Below are 20,736 nucleotides of genomic sequence, written 5' to 3'. Positions count from 1 at the left end.
TTCATTCTTTTTTTTCTTCTCACTCCTTCTCTCCCTCTCCTCACTCCTTCTTATCCTCTCCTTCTCCTTCTCTCTCTCTCCTCCCTTATCTTACTCCTTCTTTTCACCTCCTCCTTCTCTCTCCCAATCCTTCTTTCTCTTCCCTCACGCTCTCCTTCTTATCCTCTCCTTCTTCCTTTTCGCCCCACGGAAAGAAGCAACTAGGAGGGGGGGAAAAGAGGCTTGTTTGGGGCCCAATGGCGGGAGGCCGTTTATTTGGAGGGCCCAGGGAAGGTCCCACGATGCTAGTCAACTAAGGGGTTAACGTAAGGAGGGCTGTAATAGCCTCCGATTGCTGCTAGTCAACCGGGGGGTTGGAAGGAAATGGGTCGAGCCATGGCAGCAACTGCCGTTGCAGCACGTCGGGGGGAGGGGGGGACTGCGTATGGAAGATCTTAGGGGTGGAGCAGTGCCGATGTGGGGTGACTTCGGCCGAGAGCCCATGGGGATGAACTTCCAGTTGGAGGGCCTTGGATAGCAACTGATGGGGGAGGGTGGCGACATCTCTAGCCTCCTGTCTTCCTCCCGGGAAGGGGAGGGGTGGAGATAGGTGGCATGGCTACCCCTCCACCTGGAGGTTGCATGCCTACCCTCCCAATCCACCACTCCCACTCTCTCTCCCCCCTCCCCCAACTACTGTTGGCGAGGAGAGAGGGGAGGGGAGAAAAAACAATTGAGTTTAATGAAATAAATTTTTTTCCTTTTCTATTAATATTTAAGGGGAGGGTTCCTATGGCCCCTTACATTCTCTCCCCCTTAGAGGAACCGAGATGTCCTCATCTTTGAGAGAACCTGGGGGTATTGTTGGTTGAGAGTATCTTCGTCCATCCAGGTGGCATCCTCTTCGGGATAATCTTTCCACTAGACAAGGTATTCTTTCAAGGTCCTTGACCTCAAATGCCTCTCCCTGACATCTAGGACTCTATCAGGCCATAGCTCAAGGACTCCTTTGTCCCTGAATCTGGCCCTGCACTCTCTTAGCCTGAGACCTATACATTCCCTTGTTTTGATCCCTATAAGGCCAAGTCCTATTGTTCCTTGGCTTAGTCTGCACCTCCTGTATTATTGGTGCAGCTCGAATGAGTGTGTCTTGTAGGTCCATTGGGTGCATTGATTCCAAGCGGGTGTTTATGGGTGGATTTAACCTAGTACAAAACTTTGGCACCTGCTGTGTCATATCCATTTGTGGCACGTACTTTAAGAGAGAGACAAACTTTAAATAATATGCATCAAAGGATAGTCCAAGCTACTTCAATTCATAGAATTCATTCATCTTCTGTGTGCGGTAGGCAGGGGGTAGGTACCTCCCTCGCACAGCTTCCTTAAGCTTCTCCCAAGTGATTGTCCCTTGCGAGATCCCTTGGTCTTTGCACCATTGTTTCCACCAAAGTCTTGCTTCACCTGTAAGCTTAATTTTAGCAAGCACAGCTTGGTTAGCAGGTGCAGTTTCTTGCTGCCTCAAAATAGTCCTCCATGGACTCGATCTAGATCTCGGCATCAGTTTGAATAGTCCTTCCCTTACCATCGAATTTAGGTGGCTTGATTTGTTTGAGAAGGAACTTCTTCTCTTGAATCATAGCTGTACTTAGTGCAGGGGTCAGACTTGGAACCTGCACTTGGGGTTGCACCTGGGCAATAAGATTCTTTATGTTAAAAACTTACCAAACGTTTCTCACAGTACGTTAATATGACCAGCACAACTTTTAGCCAAGTGACCTAATCACTTAACTCCTTTGCCAACATTTAGAGTCAGGATAGAGAGTAATAAAAATCTTATTCATTCATGAGGGCATAGCCCTTTTGAGTACATTTATTTTAGGAAAGTAGAACAAGCTGATTGGAACATTAGTTTAGGAAAAATAGGATTGTGTTACATTCGGCTACAGGGACTGAGTAATAATATGGAGAGGGGTCATGGATTTTCAGGAATCGATAAGTCATAGAAAGCTTGGGGTATCCCTTCCTTTGATACCCGCCGTTCTTCTCATAACGCCCCAGCACTTTGATTCTCTCGGCAGGGATCATGCGAGTCACTTCTTCATACACATACTTGTTATGCTTGACTTGCCAACCACCAACATGTAGGGTTGCATTTGCTTGAGCTTCGACAAAGATGAACAGCTTCACGATCTTTAAATTCTCCATCCACTTGATTCTCTTTAAGTTGGTTTGAAGGTACACAAGTCGGTGGGCTGCTATGTAATATATTCCTAATTCTCCCGTCCATCTCCATTCCGCGTACAGGGGTGAAGGATTGTAGATACTGTCTAGAATATTCATCATGCCTAGCCTCCGTCGATAATCCGAAGTACGCATTGCAGTTATAAACATAACCTGGAACACCAACAATTTGTTCCATGCTTCGTGACTCTGCAGCCCGGCATCCATAAGTAAGTAAGGAAATGTTCTCAACAACAAACATTGCTCTATTCCCCTCACCTTCCCCTAGCTCACCCCTTAATCCCTTTACTTTTCTCCATTAAGTTCTTTTGTAAATATTAGATTCCGTTGGTTCCCTCTGATACCAACTGTAACATGTCCATTTGTCCGCTTGCAGGACACATCTTAGCAGCCCATCGGGAGGAGGGTCTAGAAGGCTCCGTCTGGCACTCGCAGGGAATGACAAAAGGTTTGCGATCTAGGACTTCTCAAGTTTTCCCCGAGCAGAAGTGTTCAGCTGTTCCCACTTGGGATGATTGACCTGAGGTCAGGGTTCCTTTCCTATCGGCAAGTCTCTAGGTCCTCATTGTCTTATCATCTCATCATTTGAGAAAAGTTCCTAGCTAACCGGGACCACCCCTTCGTAGGATGGACCTAAGTCACTTCCACCGCACTTTCCTTAGTTTTCTTTAGTTATCTAATTACCTAACACATTACATTTTGACATGCAAAATTAGCTCCCTTAATTAAACAAATTAATCACGGGTTCCTTCATATAACTTAGGCACTGACACAAAAACAATGCCAAGCAAGTTTCTTTTCCTTTAATAACTACTCCTTATAAAAAAAAGGTCCTGGAGTACATTCAATATAATGCCCGAAGGCTAGCCCAGCAATCTATAGGATTGCTGCTCCAAGTTCCGCCCGTTGACTAGTACACGGGCCTCGAGATCCCATCTCGAGTCACGTCGGTCCCTTGCATGGGATCCGAAGACACGGGATTTACACCCAGAGCCTCCCCTGGCACCTAAGCGTCCTCCCACTCCAAGCAGTACCCACGGAGAGACCTCTCCTGGTGGGTTAGGTCTATATATCCGGCGCGGCTACTAACAACCCCATTGGATAGCGCCAGGTAGACAGTTGAAGGTAACTGTTCCTGCCTCTCCCTCCAAGCTTTCAACCTAAAGCATTAAGTGTTTTCCTGGAATTAGTTCCTTGAGCAAAGAAATCAAATAATGTATCTAAGTACAAGCACGAACATTTCGGAGGTCATTTGTGTGACCGACTGCTAAGGTGTGACTCCTTTTTCCCGGATGCCTAGCACCCAATCTTGGGCCTTTCCGTGACTTGGCAAAATCCCAATAATTTCAACAATAGCAAATGGTCTTGGTAAGTTGACTTATACTTTCTTATGGTATCTTAGTCCCTAACTCAAGCACTAGCTGGTCAGTCAAGGCAATGGGCATGCCTTATTTGCAACCCAACCAAGGGTCGTTTAATCTCTAATTCCAGCCAAGCTCAGTTAACACACACGGCAACACATGATTCCTCATTTAAACTTCCAAGATGCGGTTTAGGTGCAAGCGACCCTTCCAATTCTCTTAGTGCGATTCTATGCAAGATTTCCCAACCATCATGCACGTTGTGCACTTAGTATAGATGTACCCCTAAACGGCTTTTATCTCTCTTTATTCCTGGCAATGAGTACTTATTTCTAATGCACCGGATCACATGTGACTTGCGCCTATGAAAGTCCTAGGGTTTTTTCTAACGATGCAAGTGTATCTTATAAACAGAAATTAGCATTTCATGTGTTACTTGTAACCATGATTGTGAAACGTGAATTCCAAATGACTATTCATGCACTGAACTGGTTAAAAAGCTATCATTTTATGTGAAATAAGGCGATAACCCTATCATTTTATGTGTGTAGAGGCTATCATTTCATGTGAGGTAAGGTGATAACCTTATCATTTTATGTGAGTAAAATCTTATGCAAATACAACCCTATCGTTGCATGCAACTTAGTTCTTAGTATAAACAAAACCTTATGCACGACATTATCTCTTCCACGAGAACGAAGTCCTAAATTAATTTTTTAAATGCTTGGAACCTGGGCTTGATTGGTGTGTGCTGCGTTGGTTGTTCCGCTCGCCCTCCAGCATTACCAGTGGCTTGGGTGCTTATGCTTCCTACTACTTTCTTCTTGGGAGCCATTCACCTCGCGGGGGTTGGGCAGTCCGGTCCTTAAAGGGTTTCGGGTTGATACGTTTGGTTGGAAAAAACCATTGAATGGGGTTCGTTGTCGAGAGAGTGGTTCGGGTGACTTGTAGTGGCTACTCTCTTCTTCTTTGTTTTTCTTACTCCCCTACTCTCTCTCCCTCTCCTTCCCTTCTCCTACTTCTCTCTTATTCCTCTACTCTCTCTCTCTCCTTCTCCCTCTCTTCTTCCCCTTCTCCCACTTCTTTCTCCTTCTGCTTCTCCCTCTTTTTCTTCTTCTACTACTTCTCTCCTCTCTCCCTCTACCTCTTCTTCTTCTTCCTCTACCTATCTCCTTCCCCTTCTTCTTCTCCTCTCCTCCTCCTTCTATCCCTCTTCTTCCTCTTCCTCTACCTCTCTTCCTCCTCCTTCTCTCCCTCTACTTCCTCTTCCTCCACCTCTCTCCTACTCCTTCTCTTCTTCTACTACTCTCCCTCTTCTTTTCATTCTTTTTTTTCTTCTCACTCCTTCTCTCCCTCTCCTCACTCCTCCTTATCCTCTCCTTCTCCTTCTCCTTCTCTCTCTCTCCTCCCTTCTCTTACTCCTTTTCACCTCCTCCTCTCTCCCTCCTCCCTTCTCTCTCCCAATCCTTCTTTCTCTTCCCTCAACCTCTCCTTCTTATCTTCTCCTTCTTCCTTTTCTCCCCACGGCAAGAAGCAACTAGGAGGGGGGGAAAAGCGGCTTGTCTGGGGCCCAACGGTGGGAGGCCATTTATTTGGAGGGCCTAGGGAGGGTCCCACGATGCTAGTCAACCAGGGGGTTGACGTAAGGAGGGCTGTAGTAGCCTCCAATGGCTGCTAGTCAACGCAGGGGGGTTGGAAGGAAATGGGCCGAGCCGTGGGCAGCAATTGCCGCTACAGCACATCAGGGGGGGAGGGGGGGAGAGATTGCGTATGGATGATCTCAGGGGTGGTGCAGCGCCGATGTGGGGTGGCTTCGACCTAGAGCCCAAGGGGATGAACTTCCAGCTGGAGGGCCTTGGGTAGCGACTGATGGGGGAGGGTGGCGACGTCTCCAGCCTCATGTCTTCCTCCTAGGAAGGGGAGAGACCTTCCCCTATATAAGGGGAGGGGAGGAGATAGGTGGCATGGCTACCCCTCCACCTGGAGGTTGCATGCCTCCCCTCCCAATCCACCACTCCCATTCTCTCTCCCCACCTCCCCCGATTACTGTCGGCGGGGAGAGAGGGGAGGGGAGAAAAAAAATTTGAGTTTAATGAAAGATTTTTTTTTCCCTTTTCTATTAATATTTAAGGGGAGGGTTCCTATGGCCCCTTACAAGCACACAATGGTGTGAACAATACTAGGATGGGTGATCTCTCGAGAAGCGAGATGTAATGGCCCCCACCCAGTTTCTAATTGAGCTTACTTTCACTAAGACCATGGGACACTTAATTCATGTACATGCTCTCTTGATACGTATTAGATGTAGTTATCCTATAATGGGCTGATTTGATCACTTACTTTTGGATCTGTCACTTATGTCTGTTAGTGTGTTTTCATTGATATTTATATCCTTATGGGTTATGTATTGAGCTTTTCTTAGTGGGTTATGCATTTGGCAGTTCTCTTCTCTTTGTCTTGAGATCTCCTATGTACATGATGTTTATGCCTACCACATTTATAGTATGTTGGCATATTGTAGTAGTTTATTACAACAACCAGTTATTTCAATTTTATGCATTCTATTTGAGAGCAGTCACTTGGATTTGACAATTCATTGATTACACTTAGTGGACAGCTTATCCTTGTAGCAATGTCTCTTGCTTAGCCCTTGACTTAGCTATAATTTTGGGGTTGTTTTGTTGTCATTTAGAGCAGTCTATTTGTCTTGAATTGTGCTTTTATCTCTTGTATTATGGATAATGGCTCGAATGACAGTGCTACATTTAACATTAAGAAGTTGGATGGCACAAATCACAGCTATTGAAAGGCATAAATCTAACAAGTTCTGGTGTAGAAATTGTAGAGTAAGCCATTGAGACGTAAGGGTGTAAAGCTCAAATACTTTGATGTAGAGGATTGGGCTGAGATGGAGGAGTTATGTAAATCTACAATCATTTTGTCACTCTCTAGGTAGGTCTACTATACTATTATCTTTAATGGGCAGACCGCATGGTAGTTATGGGACAAGATTTGCAATTTCTATGATAAGCAAAGCCCTATCTCTCAAATGTATTGGCTAAAGAAACTCATGGAACTTCATATGAAGCAAAATGTAACGTGTCCACCTATTCCCTTCAGGACACGTCTTAGTAGTCCATCAGAAAGGAGGTCTAGAAAGCTCCGCCCGGCACTCCCATGGAATGTTATGGGGTTTGCGATCTAGGACTTTCCGCGTTTGCCCCGTAGCGGAAGTATTCTGGCCATTCCCACTTAGGACTGACCTAAATCAGGGTTTCCCCTAATGGTCATTTCCTAAACAGCAACTAGCGTCGAACCTTGAGTGAACTACTTTACGCAGAAACGCTAGGGCCAAAGTGGATTCACGCTGCACTTGGTTCAAGGAGAATGGGAAACGAGAGGGATGCAAGGCTCGACCTCTCTACCATAAGGCATAGTCCCATTCCATTCCCCTAAAACATCATAAATCGGGATTATTATAGCCTAGACTCTAGATCAGCGCCCTTGCTATTCGTTTCCTTTGAGAAGATCTCCTTGCTGTCCATTATGATTGAGAAAAGTTCCCGGCCAACCGGGACCACCCATCCGTAGGATGGACCCATGGCCTCATCCACCACACTTTCCTCAGGTTGTTTTAGTTGTCTAATTACCTACCACATTTAGTTGGACATGCATCAAGCAGCTTCCTTAATTATCCCGTTAGACACTGGTTCCTTCACATAATCATAGCACTTGACATAGAAATGCAGTGTCAAACAAGTTCCTTTTCAACAAGTTATCATATTTATCTTTGAAATACATTTATAAAGTCCAGCCCGCAGGCTTATCCATAATCTGCCCGAAGGCTATCCAACAATCCACAGGGATTACTAATCCAAGATTCCGCCCGTAGACTAGAATGCGGGCCTCAAGATCCAATCCCGAGTCACGTTGGCCTCTCGTGCAGGGCCCAAAAAGGCAAGGGATGTACGGCCAGAGCCCCCTGGCACCCAAGCGCCCTCTTGCTCCAAGTAGCGCTCAACGGAGAGACCTCGCGTGGCAGGTTCAGTCCACCGTCCCGGCACGGCTAACAACCCCATTGGTTAGGGTCAGGCAGACAATCGGGGGTAACTGAGGATGCCTCTCCCTTCAAGCCTTCAACCTGAAGCATTAGATATCTTTTCATCCTTTAGTTCCTTGAGTAAACAAAGCAAACAGTGCTCTCTAAACTGTTACAAGCACAATCATTTCCAGTGGTCGTTATTTAGCTAACTACTAATGAGTCATGTGTTTATGGAAATGATAGCGTAATTATCGTCAAGAATTAAACAAATTGGCATAAACCTAAACACCTAAACCCGCGGAGTACTCATTTTAGAAAGAGTTAATTCAATTCTAAAGAACTCACTAGGATTTAATACGTGACCTAATCACACGTATTGCTAAAACTAAAACTCCTATACCCTAAATACTTGCCCACATTCACCGAATGTAGGGACAGCAGAACATACTTGAGAAGTGATCTAGGGTTTGTCCCTAAGAATCTTATGCTAAAAAGATGAAACTTGGAACCCTAGGACTGACAACGTCAGCCTAATGTAATCAGGAACAGATTGTTTCGTCACTCCATTTGACGGGTAGAATAGTCTCATAGTTTGATGCGACACTTGTGCAACAAGTGCGGAGTCGTATGATCTTGTGATTGGATCACAAGGGAATGGCCAATTCTTGCAATGAGGTTGGCAGATCCTTACGCAAGTTATCTTGCAAGAGGATGAATAATCATCCTAATATAGTATCTTTCTTGAGTAAAGATAATTGCTTGGAAGCAAGAGACCAGTCGATAAATTGGAATAATCTATGAACTTAAGGTTTGATCAAGTCGGGTTAATAGAGTACGCCCTAACCTAGGATATAGGGGATCTTGCCAAGTCGCAAGTCATCCCGGATCGAGTGCTGGATGCATTCGAAACGAAGGATTCACTCCTTAGTAGTTGGCCATCCACAAACGACCAATGAAAATGTTTGTTCTTGTGACAGATTTAAGAGCATTGTTTGGCTTTGTTTGATCAATGAATTAAAAGATAAATGGATATCTAATACTTCAGGTTGAAGGCTTGAAGGGAGAGGCGGCTTCAATTACCCCCGACTGCCTGCCTGACCCTAACCAAGGGGGTTGTTAACCGCGCAGGGAAGGTGAACCGAACCCGCCCCGAGAGCTCTCTTCGTTGAGCGTTACTTGGAGCAAGAGGACGCTTGGGTGCTAGGGGGGGCTCTGGCCATAAATCCCTCGCCTTTCGGGCCCTGCACAAGAGGCTAACGTGACTCGAGATTGGATCTCGAGGCCCGCATACTAGTCTACGGGCAGAATCTTGGATTAGTAATCCCTGTGGATTGCTAGATAGCCTTCGGGCGGATTGTGTACAAGCATACGGGCTGGACTTTATGTATTTCCAAGATAAATATGATAGCCTGTTAACAAGGAACGTGTTTGACAATACTTTTCTATGTCAAGTGACATGATTATGTAAAGGAACTAGTGCCTAACGGCCTAATTAAGGAAGTTGATTGATACATGTCCAAATAAATGTGTTAGGTAATTAAATAACTAAAACAACCCGAGGAAAGTGCGGTGGATGTGGCCATAGGTCCGTCCTACAGATGGGTAGTCCCGGTTGGCCGGGAACTTTTCTCAAATCATGATGGACAGCCAGAAGATCTCGTCAAAGAACACGAACAACAAAGTGTTGACCTAGAGTTATAATTGATCCCGATTTACGCTATTTTAGGGGAACGGAATGGGATTATGCCTTATGGCACAGACGTTGAGCTTTGCATACCTCTCGTTTCCCATTCTCCTTGAACCAAGTGCAACCGTGAATCCGCTTCAGACCTAGCGTTTCACCATAAAGTAGTTCGCTTGGGTTCAACGCTAGTTGCCGTTAGGAAATGACCAATAAGAAAAACCCTAATTCAGGTCAGTCCTAAGTGGGAACGGCTAGAATACTTCCGCTACGTGGCAGACGTGGAAAGCCCTAGATCGCAAACCCCGTAACACTTCATGGGAGTGCCGGGCGGAGCTTTCTAGACATCCTTCCCAATGGACTGCCAAGACGTGTCCTGAAGATACGAGTGGACACATTACAGTTGGTATTAGAGCGAACCAACAAGGAATTTTTTTTATGAAATCTTAATAAGATAAAGTAAAGCAAATTTTGTTGTCCAAACATTTCCTTACTTTCAATGCTATCTTGCAGAATTACGAAGCGTAGAACAAGTTCTTAGTATTCTGAGTCATGTTTATGACTCTGATGCATTCCCCTGATTATCGACAAAGGGTTGAGATGATGAACATCCTAGACCGAATCTGTAATCCATCACCTTTGTACATGGAATGAAGATGGACAGGTACCTCAGGAATCTACTATATAGCCGCCCATCGGTTTGCTTACCTACAAACCAACCTAAAGAGGATCAAGTGGTTGGAAGACCTGAAAGTCGTGAAGCTGTTCATTTTTGTGGAAGCTCACGTAAACTCAACTTTACATATTTGAGATCGGAGGGTTGAGATGAACTCATATGTATATGAGGAAGTAACCCATGTGATCCCCGCTGACAGGATTAAAGTGTTGGGGTGCCATGAGAAGAATGGGTTCCAAAGGAAAGGATACCCTGAACTTCCAATGATTTACCGATTCCTGAAGATCCATGACCCGAAACCATACTATTATACAGTTCCTGTAGATAAATGTAATACAACATTATTCTCCCCAAACTAAATGTAAACAATTGGCTTATCATCCTAGGATGTGTTGTATTCCGAAAGGGCCCGGGGGGTCCACCTTATAGGCCCGTAGGTGTAGCACGTGCACTCAACAGGAGGGGGTTTAATATCAGTTTCACCTACAGATTTAAAATGAAAGAATGGGGTTAAATATTGTATACTGAGAAATTAAAATAAGGGGTATTTTTATCCATAAATCTTCAGAACTAGGTTGTTAGTATACACACACACACACACACACACACACACACACACACTACAAGGTATTATGGATATACCGACACGGCCTATCGACGCAAAAATCGGTATATGCCTCGGTATAAGTCTTTCTATACGTCTCGGTATGTGCGTCGGTATATATATTCTCCTAATAGTTGATTTGCATGTTCATTTCAAGGAGGTTTCGAGAGATCAATGCTTGCAACCATTCATGTGAAATAAATGTGCAAGCATCGCTAATACACAATGTTACAGATGCTCCTATGCTTACTAACAATGTCATTTTGCGTTTTTTTTTGGGTATCTTATTTGTACACATTTGTCATCCTTTTTTTGAGGTTTTGCTACATTTCATTTGTGGTAGCATGATGTGAAGCACGTAGCAGGTGTGCTGGGCATTGTAGTCATATATACATATATATATATATTTATAGATATAGATAGATAGATAGAATAGGTGTATAGAATATAGATGGGTAGATAGAATAGGAGTATTGATAGTATAGAGTATTTCGCGTTAAAAGAGGCAATGAGTGACCCTGTTTACGCAGCGGCCCCGTTTGATGGTGTTTGGCACCGTGCTAAACTCAGAAACGCTGACTTGGCGGAGGGTGGGTGCGAGAGAAAGGGCAGGCCACGTCATTACTGACGATGGTCTCTCTCTAGGCTCCTCTCCCAAAGTTAAAAGACGGCGAAGGGCCTATCTCTTTAGTGTTTCAGAAGAAGTGAAAGACGAAAGCTATCTTCATCGGTATTCCTCGCTCTCCTTCAATCCAGCAGCAACACAGGTATGTGAGGAAAATTTCTTTTCCCCTGATTCTTTCGCTTCGTAATTTGTAAACCCTGAACGCACAGAAATCCTTCTCCTCCCTTCCAGATGGATAAAATGCGTGCGAGACAATAGGTCTTGCTTAACCATTTGCGTCCTACCGGATCGTCTTGCAACTCCACGGAACTCATTGTGAGCATATCTCTCTTGTTTTATGCTGCGTTTCTGTTTAACATACCCTAAAGTTAACACACAGGGCCAAAGTTATACAAGATATCCCATGCATTTTAGATATGACTTTAAACTTGCATATGTATATTTAATCCATCGACCAAGCGAAACAGAATTTTTATTGATCGTAAACCAGAAATTTCCCTAACTGAGCCCCAGAAGTTGAAACGAAGAAATGAATAAGCGTGCCAGTTTGTTTGGTTGATTTATTGTTTTGGGACTGGACCGCACTCGAGACAATAGTGCAGTACTGTGGTTGAAGTGTCAGTACTACTTTTGGTGGGGCTAGTGATTTGGACTTTCTGAAACTTTCCTTGAAAGAATAATTTTTAGCAGCCTGTTTTGTAGAGCTGTTGGTTTCTTAGGGATTTCTTGTTCAGATTTGTACTGTGCATATGGATGCAAGATAATAAGCGTCCAGCCAGCAATGTGGCTAGTATGTTGGATTTCTAATTCTTGATGATATGGTGTACTGCTCGTGTTTGATGATATGCTGAATTGCTCTCTCGCTTTTTAATGCTCTGGTTTTATACCACTTGCATGATATGTTGGACCTCTACTTCTTGATGGTATGCTGCTGAACTGTGCATGTTTGCAGTAGTCCCCAACATCTGGTAAAGAAGTTTCCAATTCCTGAGAAAGAGCAGAGCTGGACTACATTCACCCTGCCATTCACCCGTCATAGCTTTGATTCCCATCTTGGCTGGTGGCAACGATCTCTGCATCCCCCGCATCTACTTCATGACCTCTTGAAAAGCTGGTAATCTTTGATTCTAACATGCACATATTATTTAGGTTCCAGTTTTCCAATTCCCATCATTAGTGTGTGTGAAATAGAGAGATTGAGAGAGAGAGAGAAAAAGAGAGAATAGTTTGTGTGTCAATGTCTTTTTTGTCTTTTTTTTTACTCTTCCTTCCTCATTCTCTCTTGTATGGTTGTTTTGATTAGAGATCTGATCATTCATGTCTCTTGTATGGTTATTTTGATTAGAGATCTGATCATTCATGGCATCAAAGACTCACATAAAGGTGTGTGATCATGGGAGTAACGAGAAGAAGGTGCTGGGCTACGTCAGAGTGATGGCAGATTGCACTTATAGTGATATACGTCAAGAGATCATCCAAGATGGCATTGTAAGTGAATCATTCGAGTTTGTTATTGAAGATGAAGACTGTGATGGAGTATGCATATTGAATGCATTACAAGAGGAGCGTTGGAAAATTGAGAATAGCAAGCGAGTTGGCATAAAGAGGTTATCAACCACGGTGGATGATGGAGGGTCCTCAAAGCGTGTTTGTAGAAGCTTAAATGCTTCCATGGAAGCTACTGCTATGGATGGGATGGAAGAGGGCGATCAAATAAGGGAAGCGGGTGATCATGGTGGGAGAGTCAACATGCTCAAGAGTGTTTTAGTAACACAAGAAGCGCTCAAAATTTGGGAGCTCCAATGTGAGAAGGTCCGCAAGAAGTTGAGTGAGAGAAAGCCATCTAGAGATGATAAATTTCAGCTCATCACGGAAGATGTCAATGACCAACCTTTGATTCGAGTGTGGTGCAATGAATGTGGGAGTGCTTATGGATTGGGAGTGACTAGTGGCAAGCAATCCGCATACTCATGCTTGTCAAACTTCATGAGATTTCACATTCTAGATGGTCAAGCACATAAAAAACGATACTTATCTAACCGAAGTTTGAGGTTTGATGCATTTTCTACTCATGGTTCTCATGGAAGTACTCCAAAAGACGAGAATGATTCTGATGATGCAATAATAATCTTGGCAGCTATTGAGGAGATGAATAATTTCAATAGAACTCATGAAGGTAAGAATCAACTTCTTGTTTTATGTTGTAAATTGTAATATTTTTTTGTAAAAGATATTTGTTGAATCATGTAAGACAATTCTTAGTCCCTTATTTTGGTTCCTTTTTTAAGGATTTTTGCTTGTGCATATCAGATTCAATTGTCAGCTACGTTTCTAAACTCTTATCAAAATTTTGTATCCTCATGTAGGGGCTGATTTTCAGTTGGTTGAAGCAACTTTACATGACTACAAAGATAAAAATAGTGTCAAAGTTGTGTGCAAATATGATGGGAAGTGGCTGCACCTATGTCCTCGAGGTTTAGATTTGCAGACCATCCTAACACAACATATCAATGCAAAATCTCACATCAATGCATGGAGCAAGAAGACCACAATAAAGCAATCATCTTCTCTCTTCACAGGAGCTAGTGGGCGACCTAAAAAGAATTTTGAAAAGGATCCATGTCAACAAACTTTGGGTGCATTCCTCGTATCAACCAAAGAGCATGCGGAGGTGGCTTCCATCCATGCAGGTGATTCAAGCTCTCATTTATTAAATCTGTGTTGGGGATTATGGCAGTGTAAACTTGATGTTAATGGTAGTGAGGTTGATATAAAACCTTTTCTCCAAGACCTAAAGATGGGTGAAGAGTGGTTTTGTGAGCCACATACAAAAGCTACTTTATATGATGGGGATGTTGAATACAGGATAGATGGATGCTTTAGGCATGTGTGCTGTCTTCGGATCTCAAGAATTGGAATTCCGTTTGAAAGTTTCACATGCGAGTATTGTAAGAAAATTCCATCTTGCGCTGATTTTCGTGGCAGAGTGTATCGGGAGGGTAGTGCAATTGAGAAAAGAGGAGAGAGGCAAACAGGTCGAGGAAGGCGATTGGATTACCTTTCTGGTGCAGAGCTTAAAAGCGTTGTAGTTGAGACAAAGAAAAACTTGCGAGAGGCCAAGAGAAAACTATGGTGGTTGAAGGCAAAGTTTGTGGTGCTTTCAGTGAGAATCAGGTCTTTAAAAGAAGCAAACTATGAGGCTATTAATAGGAAGGATGTGCAACGTTTTTGCAATAACATTATTGAGGCTCATAGGCAAGGAAAGTTTGGTGGCAAATTAGCTTTATGGGCTTTTCTTCAAGACATTGCAAATAATGCATTAAGATCGAAAAAGGGGCAAAGATATGCAGAATCCTCAAAGACCATTTTTGAGGTTGCAAAGCTATGGGGTGGGCCGCGCTTGCATGATTTTCTAAGTGTAAACCTTGGAGGGCCATCTTTGTCAACCACAAGGAGGCAAGGAAGAAAGGCAACTCAATTTCAATCCGGAGAGCATGAGTATATCGTTGATATGGTTGGAAAGATATACAAGGATGTAAAGTCCAAACATGGAATAGCATCACGGGTGCCATTCATTATTGTTGAAGATGAAACAACCATCAAGCCCCGCATCAGGTAAAAACTTAGTTGAATTTCTCTTCGCTTCAATTTTAAAATTTATTTATGTAACAAGTCCATGGAAATAAAGATGTTAAAGTGGAGCTTCATGTTTTTGCAGATGGAATGCGAAGGATGACACTCTAATTGGGTTTTGTGGAAGAAAGGGAGAGGATCATCAATGCTCCTCAAATGATGTTATCATTGTTGGAGATGGAGCACAAGGATATGAGACAATAGTGGATGCCTTCCAAAATCACGTAGTGGGACATTATGCAAGACTGCTCATTGTCAACCCGCTTCATGAGAGTCTTCCACGGTTAGCTCTTGTTGTGCATTGCACTTGTAATCGCTTTGATAGCGATTTCATCAAAGCTCAATGGAGTCTTGTGGAGCAAATGTGGAATGCAAAATGGAAGGATTGCCTAGGGCCAATAATTGGACATGCTTCAGATGGTGATAGTAGACGTCGCAAGCTTATGCTTGAAGACTATTTAGGAAAAAGTGATAGAAAGTTTGGTATCAAATGGGATGGATGGAAACTCAAAGGCAGAATCATAGGAGACAATGTGTATGGACTACATGATCAAGATTTTGTGCATTGTGGAAAGAAGCTTGTGAACCCTCTTGATAGTCCTATTCGACAACTAGCGATTGGACAAGTTTGGATTACACTCAATCATGTTGCTTTGGTCTATAATCATTTCTCTATCGATCAACACAAGTTACGAGAAGAAGATATACAACGAAACGATCGGCAAAATTGGAGAGCAGCCCAAGTGATTGTCTCTAGACAAGTTCAAAAATGTATGATAGAAATGCAAAAAAAAGAGAGGAGCATGCAAGGGATTGGGGCATATTTGCAGGTTGTTGCTGATTATATAGACATTTTTTTGTCTCCACATTTAGACTTGAGAGAGCATGTGGTGCTTGCTAGTAAAGTGGTCTTCTTCTTCAAGTTGTGGAGATTATGGATTCATCATCATTCTACATACACTCTTAAGAAAAACTTCATTAGCAAAGAGGCTTACACAGATACCCAGCTTTCTTGTCATTTTGTGGTTCTACTTATAAAGATGTTTCGGGATTTCTTCCCAAATCTCAAGTGTCCTTTACATCTCACAGGATCGGATGCAGCAGAAATTTATTTCAGCAAGATTGGAGGTATGGTTGGGCAAGAAAGAGCATTTGATTTTGGAGATGTTTTGCATTGTGTTGGAAGCTTGAACAAGATTACCGTGCATGAATGTAAATCAAATGGGGTGACTTTTTCAAGGGCACATAAGAAACAAGAACACATATGGAAGGATTTGAACAAGCATGAAGGCATTTTGGAAGCAGATCTTGGGAATTACGAGAGCGTTTCCTCTGATGAAAAGTTGATAGATGCATTGAAAGAGGGATTGAAGCGGGCACAAGATCTTTGTGAGTCATTGGGGATCAAACCTAGCACAATCGAAGGAGTTGAATGGTGGACAGAGCCTTGGATAGATACACAATCAATGTGGTCAAAGATAGATGCTGAAATGGGTGACGCCGATGAGCACGATGACTTTGTGGAGCCTTGCGGTGAAGATAGGCCCATTGAAGGCAGCGACGGAGATGACGAGGTCATTGCTCTGAGTGAGATTCGACATGAGGTGGATGGGATTCTAGATGAGGCAAGCATTGAGGATGAAAACAAGACTATCTCGCCCGTGGTGGAGGTTGACAAGAAATTCATCTTCAAGTCTACTTTGGTGAGTCAACTCAATGGAAACTCAACACTATCAAAAGATAGGTTGACAAGGGTAAGACAAGGAGTGTATTTCAGCAATGAAGGAAAATTAGCATCAACAACCAATGGAAATTTCTTTGGAATAGGGTCAGATTGTGCTGTTTATTTCTACGATGACACATGTGGAAACAGAGACACAAATTTCAAGAGAAATGGAAAAGCCACAAAATTGAAGAAGATGCAAACTCTTCATAGTACATGGTATCTTGGAAGAGTCCAAAAGATGCGAAAGAAGGTAGGTGGCAGGTATGTAGATTACAAGCGAGGTCTTGACTTGGTAGATCGACCACAAGGGATGGAGGTTCAGCTTGGTTGGTATCAGAAGGTGAAAGGACACCATACATACTCTTATGATGTGACAGACTTAAACATGGTTGATATTGAGTCAATTATTGCATTGGCACATTTAACATACAATGAGGCTACTGATAGATATGTTCTTGATCAAAATGATTATCGAATCTTTAACGATTTCTTGAAGTCTGCTGGTTAGATGTTTACTTAAATAATGTAAGTATGGAACCATTTGGTTGTAATTTGTGTTTTAGTCATGTTATAACACAGGTGACCTTATTCTTTCCATTTTCATATGATTGCAGGCAACGAATCCTCCACCTTGCAAAGTGGGGAGGAGTTGGAATGACATGAGTTGGATTTTTGTGGGACTGAAGTGTTTTTTGGGAAGGAGTTGGAATGACATAAGCTGAATTTTTGTGGGACTCAAGTGTTTTTTGTGGGATTGAAGTGTTTTTTTGTGGAATGACATCCACTATATGTTTTTTGGGAGAGCAGGTAAATTCCAACCATTGTCTCTTGGAAGAACGGGGTTTATCTCGTATAGTACTCTAGTTTTATAGTAGCCCAAATTCAGATTAGTTTCACGTAGCAATTGATTGTGTTATTGATATTTGCAGTACAGGTTCGTAGCAGCATGTATTAAGGCCTTTAACGATTAAGGCCTTCGACGGTTGAATTAATGGGCATGTACATAATATTTTGCTAGCAGCTCTCAAGGACCTTTTGGTTTGGCCAAGTCGGGCAGTTATACCAGTCTTTCCAGGTGATTACAGGTATAAATGAATTACCCTCCTTCTTAAGTGAGTTGTATAGGCTAATATCTGTCAAATGCTTCTCTCCAGTATGCAAGAATATCTAAGAGGACAACATGGTGAAGGTTCCTATCAGTTGTTTTGTTCAATTGTTGATTTAGCATGTCAGTAACCAATTTTTGTGTTGAGTCATCTCTAAAAAGTATTTTTGACAGTGATCCGGAAGCAAGCTATATGGGCCATCTCTATGTTCAGCTAGTTGAAGCAAGAAATCTGGCGAATTCACTGGAAGATTCTGTGAGAGTGCGCAGCGAAAGAAGAACACGAATACAGAGGAGAGGAGAGAGGAAGCAGAGAATGAAGGAAGAAAGTTTGCACTGACTGAGATGAATGCTGAATACACTGGAATGGACAGAACAGTCCTTGCACGCAGCCCGGAGCGTCAGTGAGGGAACCAGGACAGACTGGAAGCAGAGGCAGCACCAATGCCGGAGACGGAGACGGAGGGAGCAGTGCTGAACCTGCAGAGCATGAATGAGATGAATGCTGGACTGACTGGGAGGGCAGCTATAAATAGCCCCCAGCCAGAAAACTGGCCGACCAGCTAAACTGGCCGACCTGGCCAGATCTGGTCCGACTGGCCAGATCTGGTCCGACTGGCCAGTTCTGGTCCGACTGGCCAGTTCTGGTCCGACTGACCAGAACTGGTCCGACTGCCCAAAATAATGGGCAGTCACCCCAAAAACAGCCCAGATCTGGGCTGTAAAATGCCCAGGGCTACATGCTGACTAAAGCAGACTGAAAACACACTGACAGAGCTCCTCTGTCTCCTGTCAGACTCTGACAAGAGCTCACAACCAGGAGATGACAGACTGAGACTAAATAAGAGCAGGCTAACACCCCCTCTCAACTCCTGGGAGAGACTGAAGACCCAAGAACCGCATGTGATGAAGCAAAGAAGCCTGAGGCAAAGGCTTCGTAAAGAGATCAGCTGCATTGGCCGCCGTAGGACAATAGACCACCACCAGCTCTGAATCCACGATCCGCTCTCGAACATAGTGATACTGAACCTCAATGTGCTTCGTACGAGCATGAAACACCGGGTTCATAAGCGGAGCGCGCAAAGCCACTCTGTAGAAAGAAGCGGTCAATCCGCTGGTACCAAGCACGAGGAGCCTGCTTTAGGCCATAAAGAGCCTTCGGCAGCCTGTAGACATGATCCTCCTTCCCCTGCACAAGAAAACCAGGAGGCTGTGAAACATATATCTCCTCCTCAAGAACGCCATTCAGAAAAGCAGACTTGACGTCCATCTGATAGACAGGCCAACGGTGATGAGCAGCAAGAGCCAAAAGCACTCGGATGGTGGACATCCTAGCTGTAGGAGCAAAAGTCTCAAAGTAATCCAACCCTGCACGCTGGGCAAAACCCTTGGCAACAAGCCTAGCTTTATGCTTGTCCAAGGAGCCATCTGCAAGATATTTGGTCTTAAAAACCCATTTCACACCAATCACCTTCCGTTTCGCGGGACACGGAACAAGCTCCCACGTATGGTTTCGCTCGATGGAGTCGAGCTCGGCCTGCATAGCCTGTCTTCCTTCGGAAAGGAAGGGAGAATCGGCACCTGGATAGAGGGAATCAAGGAAGGCATCCGCACAGTTGATGCAGTCTTCACTGAAGAAACCTTCGCAGTAGATGGAACCCTCTGAGATGCATGGACTGAAGAAGGACGAGTGCGAGGAGGGTCATCCCGTTGTCGAACTTCACGATAGTCCCGCCTCCGCTCAGAGGAATGATGAGAAAGAAGCTCATCCTCTGAGTCTTCAAAGCCTGAAAACTGGTAAGACATCTTCCAATCTGCAAAATACCAAAGAAAGTTGTGCCGCTGACGAAATAGGACCAACAGTGTGGTCACCAACCACCAAGATGCAGGCTGAAAGTGCCTACAGCCACCTGGATCTGCAAAACGCAAATAGATCTGATGGCGAACACCAGAAACGAGACCACCAGCACCGGGAACTTGCCCAGACAGAGGTCGCCTGCAGGATAGGAGCAGACAGGGTAGAAGCGACCTGTAAAACAACAAAACGCAGCTGTAGGAGGGTCGCCCTGCAGCAGAGGAGGTCGCCTAGCAGCAAACGCAGGGTTGCTGCGTCACTGGATGATGTGGCAGCCCCTGTGTACAGCAAACGTAGGCTGTACAGCCTTCTGATGCAGTCGCCTGGCTGGAACAGACCTGTTGGCAGCCTCCTGAAGGAATCGCCTGGCTGTTGTGGGACTGTGGACAGCAGCAGTAAGGTATTTCTCTCGTCCTCCGTGCTCTCAATCAGGCGATGATACCATGTAAGAGTGTGCAGCGAAAGAAGAACACGAACACAGAGGAGAGGAGAGAGGAAGTAGAGAATGAAGGAAGAAAGTCTGCACTGACTGAGATGAATGCTGAATACACTGGAATGGACAGAACAGTCCCTGCACGCAGCCCGGAGCGTCAGTGAGGGAACCAGGACAGACTGGAAGCAGAGGCAGCACCAATGCCGGAGACGGAGACGGAGGGAGCAGTGCTGAACCTGCAGAGCATGAATGAGATGAATGCTGGACTGACTGGGGGGGCAGCTATAAATAGCCCCCAGCCAGAAAACTAGCCGACCAGCTAAACTGGCCGACCTGGCCAGATCTGGTCCGACTGGCCAGATCTGGTCAGACTGGCCAGTTCTGGTCGGACTGGCCAGTTCTGGTCCGACTGACCAGAACTGGTCCAACTGCCCAAAATAATGGGCAGTCACCCCAAAAACAGCCCAGATCTGGGCTGTAAAATGCCCAGGGCTACATGCTGACTAAAGCAGACTGAAAACACACTGACAGAGCTCCTCTGTCTCCTGTCAGACTCTGACAGGAGCTCACAACCAGGAGATGATAGACTGAGACTAAATAAGAGCAAGCTAACAGATTCGACCCCTATGTGATCATGCAGTTGTTTGCAAGTCACTGTGAAATTTTATATCACTATCAAGGTCTCCTTTTGTAACACAAGAGCAGGTGGTTGGTTTTTTTTCAGAGCTGGGCTGGCTGTGCAGCAGCCTGAGTATGAAACAGGAGTGGCTTTCAG

This window comes from Lygodium microphyllum, chromosome 19, assembly GCF_053477565.2.
Source record: "Lygodium microphyllum isolate KBCC chromosome 19, Lygodium_microphyllum_v1.1.10, whole genome shotgun sequence".
NCBI lineage: Eukaryota > Viridiplantae > Streptophyta > Polypodiopsida > Schizaeales > Lygodiaceae > Lygodium > Lygodium microphyllum.
This window is presented reverse-complemented; position numbering follows the sequence as displayed.